The sequence below is a fragment of the Dermacentor variabilis genome, chromosome 8, assembly GCF_050947875.1.
Source record: "Dermacentor variabilis isolate Ectoservices chromosome 8, ASM5094787v1, whole genome shotgun sequence".
Lineage (NCBI taxonomy): Eukaryota > Metazoa > Arthropoda > Arachnida > Ixodida > Ixodidae > Dermacentor > Dermacentor variabilis.
The window spans coordinates 152,814,462-152,822,370 of record NC_134575.1 but is presented as its reverse complement, the minus strand read 5'-3'; the positions used below and the strand labels follow the sequence as shown (position 1 = coordinate 152,822,370).

At 47.6% G+C, this 7,909-nt stretch overlaps 1 pseudogene; it reads left to right on the top strand.

Moving 5' to 3' along the window:
- The first annotated feature begins 656 nt into the window (after positions 1 to 656).
- Positions 657 to 5,566, top strand: LOC142591608 (uncharacterized; annotated as a pseudogene).
- Positions 5,567 to 7,909: the final 2,343 nt, after the last annotated feature.

Below are 7,909 nucleotides of genomic sequence, written 5' to 3'. Positions count from 1 at the left end.
GCAAGACAGTGGGCAGCCGGCGGGCGCGCTGCGGGGGTCAGCTCGGGGAATAAAAGCCCCTACTGTGCCTGGTCGTCTGCCCTACGGTGCCTCGTCACCTCGCCTACGGTGCCTCGTCAACTCGCCTACTGAGCCTGGACGGCCGTTTCCATCACCTGGGTATCGGGGGAGGACCAAGTGTTTATAAACCGCTGTTGTGCGGCTGCTCAGGACACTCTCTCTCAAGCAGTCATGTTAGACTGATGTACTTTCTCTCGCAGTCATGCTAGACTGATGAAGATACTGTAAATAAACCCATATTCCTCGTCCTCGATGAGAAGCAGTCCTTCCCTTCATCAACGCCCTCAGCGTGGATAAGTTGGACGACGGCATGGGCCAGCTACCTTCTAATTCATGCTCGACTCCAATCTTGACGACTGGTTACGAGCGATGGGATTGAGCCCCCAATGCTGACAACTGGCTGACAGCGGTAAAATGGACTTTGCGACGTGGTGGTGTGTCTGCGGTGAGTGCTTGGTTCTTGCTTTTACTCTCTAGGCTTCATTTTGTGGTTGTTCTCTTTAGAACAGTAGGGAAGCTACATTGTTGAGTGTTAGCTAGGTTGTGTTTTCCTAGCTAGATTTAGCGAGCAGGACCAAGACAGTAAAGCAGCAATCATGGAGCTAAGGACATTGCTGAGAGACGAATTGTTGATTGTTGGTGAGAAACTGGGCCTAGATGTACGCAAGGAAATGCTAAAATCCTAATTACTGAAGCTAATTTCCGAACAGGCCAGTGAGGAAGAAATTGAAATGTTGGAACTTCGGAAAAAAAGAGAAGAACGAGACAGGGAGAGAGAGGAACGCAACTTAAGAAAAATGCAATTGGAACTTGAAAGCAAACGTTTGGAGTTGCCTCAAGGAAGTGAAGGGGCTCTGAGACGATCACGTGAGGCAGAATCATACTGCATGGATAGGCTATTAAAGGCATTTGAGGTTGGGACCCACTTAGGCTTGTTCCTAGGCAATTCTGAAAGGACTTGTGAGAAGATGAACTTTGGTCCGAGTACATGGCCACAGCGGTTTCTGTCTATATTGTCGTGTGAGGCAGCGGAAGTAATCGCTAGACTGAGTGCACAGGATGCATATGATTATGAAAAAGTTAAGGCTAGTCTCCTGAAGAAATACCGCCTTTCAGTCGAAGCTTTTCGGCAAAGGTTTAGGAGCACAGGCAAGAAAGATAGCGAGGGGTATCCGGAGTTTGCATACGGCTTAAAGGCCAACCTAGTCGAGTGGCTGAAAAGCGCGGAAGCGTACGACAGCAGCGACATGATCATTGAATGCATGTGTCAAGAGCAGTTTTACAAAAGCATCCCTCAAGCTGTGAAACTGTGGGTGCAAGACAGAAGGAACGTAAACACAGTGGAAAGGGCGGCTGAGTTAGCCGAAGAGTACGCAACGCGTAGAAAGTTGAACGCCGAGGACGCAAATTGGGACGGTCGAAATAGACCGCGGAAACCATTTCCGTTTAAAAAGGGTTCGCAGACTAGACGATCGGAGCCTGTAGAAGTGGAGGAAAAGCCCGCAGAAAAGAGCCAGGACAAACCTAACGGGGAAACCGTACAAAAAGAGCAGAAAAGAAAATTCGAATCTTTAAGCCGATCCGCTGCTATAAGTGCCACAAACTGGGACATATCGCTGTGAACTGCGGAAAGCCTAGCGTAGTTTTCTAATACGTGGATAAAAAAGACGAGAATATTGAACTTTTAAGCCCCTATCTTAACGACCTGCAAGTTAGTGGCAAACTATGCCGAATGCTAAGAGACAGTGCCGCCACGATGGACATTGTCCATCCGTCTTACGTGACGGTAGATGACTTCACCGGAGAAGTAGCATGGATCAAACAGGTTGCAGAAGAAAGCGTGTGTCTGCCCATGGCCAAAGTCAAAATCAGTGGACCATTCGGGGAGCTAGAGACTGAGGCTGGAGTTTCTAAATTTTTGTCACTGCAGTACCCTTACATCTTTTCGAATCGTTCGAATCAGTTACTGTGCGACAAAGGGCTTAAATTGCGAGAGGGCGTAGTAAAATCATTGACGCGAGGCCAAGTTCGTAAGATCGCGTCGCTTTCGCCTGAAAATGCACAAGCTGCTCCAGTGGAAGCAGAAAAGGGGATAACTTCAATAACCGAATCCAAGCTAGGCTCGAAGGACGAAAAAACGGTCGAAGAAAGCCCGCCAGCTGACCAGCTCAGTGAGAGCGGATCGCCAGGGTGTCAAAGTTCACCCCTGCAGGAAGAGCCCGCTGATGCAATCGCAAGCGAGACAGGGTCGTTACTATCACCGGCCTCAAAGAACTTTGATCAGCTCTTACGTGTGGACAGAGAGTCACTGGCAGCCCAGCAAAAGAATTATGACAGCTTAGCTAAATTACCCCGCACAGCTAAAGAAGGCATTGCTAGGTGCAACGTGACGATACAAGAGAGAGGAGGATTGTTTTATCGGCACTACAGAGATCGAAAGGGTAGGATTTTAGATCAGTTCTGTACCTAGTCAGAACTAGGTACAGGGAGAACCTTCTGAGTCTCTGTCATGGAAATGGGAGGTTGGGCCACGTGGGCTTAAACAAATCAAAGGAAAGATTGCTTATGGAATACTATTGGCCTGACTGTTTCAAAGACGTAGAAAACTTTGTAAGATCATGCGACGCCTGCCAGCGCTCGGGTAAACAAGGAGAGACATGGAAATCTCCACTAAAGGTAGAGCCCTTAATAACAGAGCCTTTCAGACGACTTGTAATAGACACAGTAAGGCCTCTACCAAAAACAAAATCGGGTTAAAGGTACTTGTTTACCATGCTGAGTCCGGCTACAAAGTTTCCAGAAGCAATCCCTCTGAAAGAGCTCAGCTCCACCAAAGTAGTAGACGCGCTTTTGACAGTGTTTGCACGAGTTGGGTTTCCAGCCGAAATTCAGGCGGATCAAGGGTCAGTATTCACCACTGCAGTGACTTCCACATTCTCGCAAAAGTGCGGGGTAAAGTTAATACACAGTTCCGTCTATCACCCTCAGTCAAACAGTGTAGAGAGGTGGCATTCACTGCTAAGCGAGTTTTGCGTGCGCTCTGTTACGAGCACAAGGAGGAATGGGAGATCTGTCTGCCAGCAACTTTGTTTGCTTTACGAACTGTTCCACATGAAGCGACAGGGTTCTCGTCAGCAGAACTAGTGTATGGGAGGACACTCCGTTCTCCACTAAGAATGTTAAGAGAGATGTGGGAGGAAAGAGGAGAGAGTCCTACAGTGGCTGAATACGTGCTAAATCTGCTGGAGCGGCTAAGCGCAACCCAAAAACTAGTCGGAAAGAACATGGGAATAGCTCCAAAGAACGCCAAATTCTATTACCACAAGAATGCGAGGCTTAGTATATCTAACGCCGGAGACCAGGTAATGATCCTCAAACCTTCAAGAAAGAACAAGCTTGAAGTTCACTGGGACGGGCCCGTTAAAGTGTTGCACAAGCATTTAGATACTGACTATGCTCTGAAAATGCCCGGTCGCAGGAAAAAGGTGAAGATATATCACTGCAATTTGATAAAGCCATATGCGGAGCGGAGCGGAGTCGTTAACTATACCATCAAAGAGCAGGAGGGCACTAGTACCAAGTTTAAGGAGTATAAGGCGACCTCCAACTCTGAAATCGGCCTAGAAGAAGTAGTAAAACATTCGGTAAGCTCGCACGCTCTAAGACCCGAGCAGCTAGATGAGCTAAAAGAGGTGTTAGGGGAATATCTGCACAGATTCAGCGATCGGCCGGGTAGAACCGAACTAATAACGCATGAAATAGAGCTGACATCAACCGAACCCGTAGGATCAAAGCCTTACAGGGTGTCTCAAAGATAGAGAGAAATTATGGAGGCAGAGATACAGCGCATGCAAGAGTTTGGAGTTATTGAGCCCGCTGATAGTGACTACACGTCACCGCTAATACTGGTAGAAACCCCTAACAAGGACCCTCGTCCGTGTGTTGACTATAGGAAGTTAAATGCCATCACTAGAGATCAGCTGTACCCGATACCCAACATTGACGAACGAATTGAAAGAGTTAGCGCTGCGAAATACATTTCAACTATAGATTTAGTGGGGGGTACTGGCAAGTTCCCCTTTCAGAAAGTGCCAGCCGCTATGCCGCATTCATCTCACCTGTAGGCACTTTTCGCCCTCTCGCACTCAGCTTCGGGCTGAAGAACGCGCCGTTTAGCTTCTCTAAGTTAATGGATATTGTCCAAAGGACTTGCAGGAGTTCGCCTTGCCATATCTTGAAGATGTAGCAATTTTTTCGGACAGCTGGGAACAACACGTATCGCACCTCAAATAGGTGTTCTCACGGTTGACGGAAGCCGGCTTAACGATGAAAGCGGAAAAGTGTACATTTGGTTGTTCACACGTTACTTATCTGGGCCATGTTGTCGGCCAGGGCACGAGACGGCCGGCCGAGCTGAACATAGCTACGATTGGAGAATTTTCTCAGCCACGCACGAAAATAGACCTTCGTTCAATTTTGGGTCTTGCGGGGTAATATCGACGGTACATTCCGAATTACTCGCAAATGGCAAGTCCATTAACGGACGCCCTCCGAAAGGGAGCACCGAGTAGCGTACACTGGGATATGGACAAAGAGAACGCTTTCCAAAGTTTCAAAACGCTATTGGTTTCTCGTCCTGTGCTTCGCGCGCCAGACTACCCAAAGGAATTCATAGTTCAATGCGACGCAAGCGACAGAGGTATGGGCGTGTTACTTAGTCAGGTCGGCGACGATAACGAGGAGCATCCTATCCTCTATGCCAGCCGTAAACTAAATGTAAGGGAGTAAGCCTACAGTGCTTCAGATAAGGAATGCGCTTGTTTAGTTTGGGCCGCCCAGAAGTTGTCGTGTTACTTGTACGGAGCGAAGTTCATCTTCGAGACCAACCACTGTCCTCTGACGTGGCTAAATCAAATGTCACACAAAAATAGCCGCTTGCTCCGATGGAGCCTCACTCTCCAAGAGTACAACTTCTCCGTTAGATATAAAAAGGGAAAGTTGACTAGCAATACGGATGCTCTCAGCAGGCTAATTTCAATTCCGCGTTTTAGGGTCCCGCCTAAATTTTACGGTTATTATTGTTAATTTCGTTAGGCCAAGAAGATCCCTCTCATTTAGCAGGATTCCCTCCATGATTGCTGAACTTGTCAGCACGAAATAGCTTCAACAAATGGTATAGCGAAATGCAGCATTTTTTGTTTCTGCACTTATGTTTTCTTTGAATTAAGACGGCAAGATGGGCGAGTTGGTGATTGAACATGTTCCTATGGGTGGGCAGCGAAACCCGGACCAAGGACGAGAGGCAGCTTGAAGCCTAGCGGGTCTAAAGTGAGAGCCAAGGTACGTCATCTCAGCGCAGAGCCGTGTTGTGGGGTTCGTTTTGCAGTTGCCTGTCCTTGTTGGATGTTTTGGGGCGGTGACATTATTACACAAGTGGTCGCTACTTACAAATGGTCACTGCATCACCCCCTGGCCACCAGTCCTTCTCATCCTGCCCAGCGGTTGACAGCACTGGACAGTCGAGATTTTCCGGGCCATGGAGGCGCTGTTAAGAACAGCCCGATGACGTGCAAGTTTTGCCTGCCAGTTGCGACAGCAGCGGTAACCTTGTCTCGGAACGCCACCGTTACGCTCTTGCCTCGTCGCCATTGTGACTAACCGGGCTTGGCGGACCAACTATTGTTACTGAGCCCGCGGGAACGTCTACTGAGACCCCTTCTACGCGCCGACCAAGACGCAAGACAATGGGCAGCCGGCCGGCGCACTGAGGGGGTCAGCTCGGGGAATAAAATGCCCCTACGGTGCCTGGTCGTCTCCCCTACGGTGCCTCGTCAACTCGCCTACGGTGCCTCGTCAACACGCCTACGGTGCCTCGTCAACTCCCCTACGGTGCCTGGACGGCCGTTTCCGTGACCTGGGTATCGGGGGAGGACCGAGTGTTTATAAAACGTTGTTGTGCGGCTGCTCAGGACACTCTCTCTCAAGAAGTCATCTTAGACTGATGTACTTTCTCAAGCAGTCATGCTAGACTGATGTAGATACTGTAAATAAATCGATATTCCTCTTCCTCGATGAGAAGCAGTCCTTCCCTTCATCAACGTCCTCAGCGTGGATAAGTTGGACGAAGGCATGGGCCAGCTACCTTCTAATTCATGCCCGACTCCAATCTTGACAACTGATTACGAGCGATGGGATTGAGCCCCCAATCCTGACAATATATATATATCAGCAAAACAAGTGCGTAGTTGAAAGCGTCATCTAAAAATGACAAACACAGTATCTTTTGCAGACAAAAACCACTGAAAATATTTCATCGCCGAATCCCTAAATTTTAGTATTACTCACAAATCATACGACTGTCACAGATCATATATATATATATATATATATATATATATATATATATATATATATATATATATATATATATATATATATATATATTTATCCTTGAATGAATGTGTGTGGTTTAGTGGCGCAAGGGCTAGGTATGGCCAAAGAGCGCCAAGACAGTGTTAGTGATTTCGCGGTGAAATGATGTGTACTGTGAAGATGTGACTTGGCTGTAAAGTGGCCTGAAAATAGTCACTGTAAAGTGCGTAAAATCTACGTGCTGTAAAATTATGGCGATGACTAATGACGAATACTATGAACATTAAAATCCATCGTAGAAGAATGATGCAAAATAGAAGATATATAAGATGGTAAAATTACTTGGAGCACTGCTGCCTCGCCAGAGCCCTTGAATCACAAGGGCCTAGAGGCATGTGCTATATGAAAGAGCTATCACAGCGACATCCTCTGAAGAGAGCACCCGCTACGAACATGTGGGGCTAAAAACATGCAAAACAACATCGTTCAGAAAACTTAGGACTGCACTGGCGTCAAATAAAGGTTCTGGGCCGAGTAGCATTACGGGATGTAGGGGGATGTGCTGCCGGTATGCTAGGGAAAAATGTTTCCTTCTTTCAGATTCGGCTGCCCGACACACCAGGAGGACGTGGAGGACGGTCAGCCTCTCCCCGCATCTACCGAAGGTTGGAGGATCATTTTCATTGAGTAGAAAGTTATGCGTGCCAAATGTGTGTCCTATTCTGAGGCGACAGAATAGGACATCTGTTCGCCGTGATTTTGTTACGGAGGGCCAAGAACCTAACTGTGGCTTTATCACGTGCAGTTTCTTATTTACTTCTGCGTCCCATATACGTTGCCAGTGGTTTCGCAGTTTTCTTCTTAAGAAAGGCTTCAGGTCTGTTACAGGGACCGAAGCACCAGGACTAACTGCATGCAATGAAGTTGATGTGGCCATCTGGTCCTCTAGTACGTTTCCCTAGATGCCCCTATGTCCAGGCACCCAGCATATAATCGCATGTTGGTTAGATATATATGCTTTACACAGTACGGAGTATAGTTCATTAATTACCGCATTTTTGTGGTTACAGAAAGACATCAAGGCCTTCACAACACTAAGGGAGTCCGTATATATAACTGATTTCTGGAGTTTTGATTTATTTATATGCTTTACGAAAGACAGCAGTACGTAAGCCTCAGCCGTAAAGATACTAGTTTCCGGATGCAGTACATCGGCTTCCGAGAAGGATGGACCGACGGCTGCATAGGACACCCCGTCGTGTGACTTCGATGCGTCTGTGTAGAACTGCGTGCAGGAGTATATGTGCTGAAGTTCCCGGAAATGCATCTGGATTTCAATCTCTGGAGCGTGTTCTGTAACTTGCATGAAAGACATATCGCATTGTACCAGCTGCCACTCCCAAGGAGGTAGCAGCTTGGCTGGATGCATTGGGCGAAGCTCGAGGAGTGGAACATGCATTTCATGACTAAGCTCCCT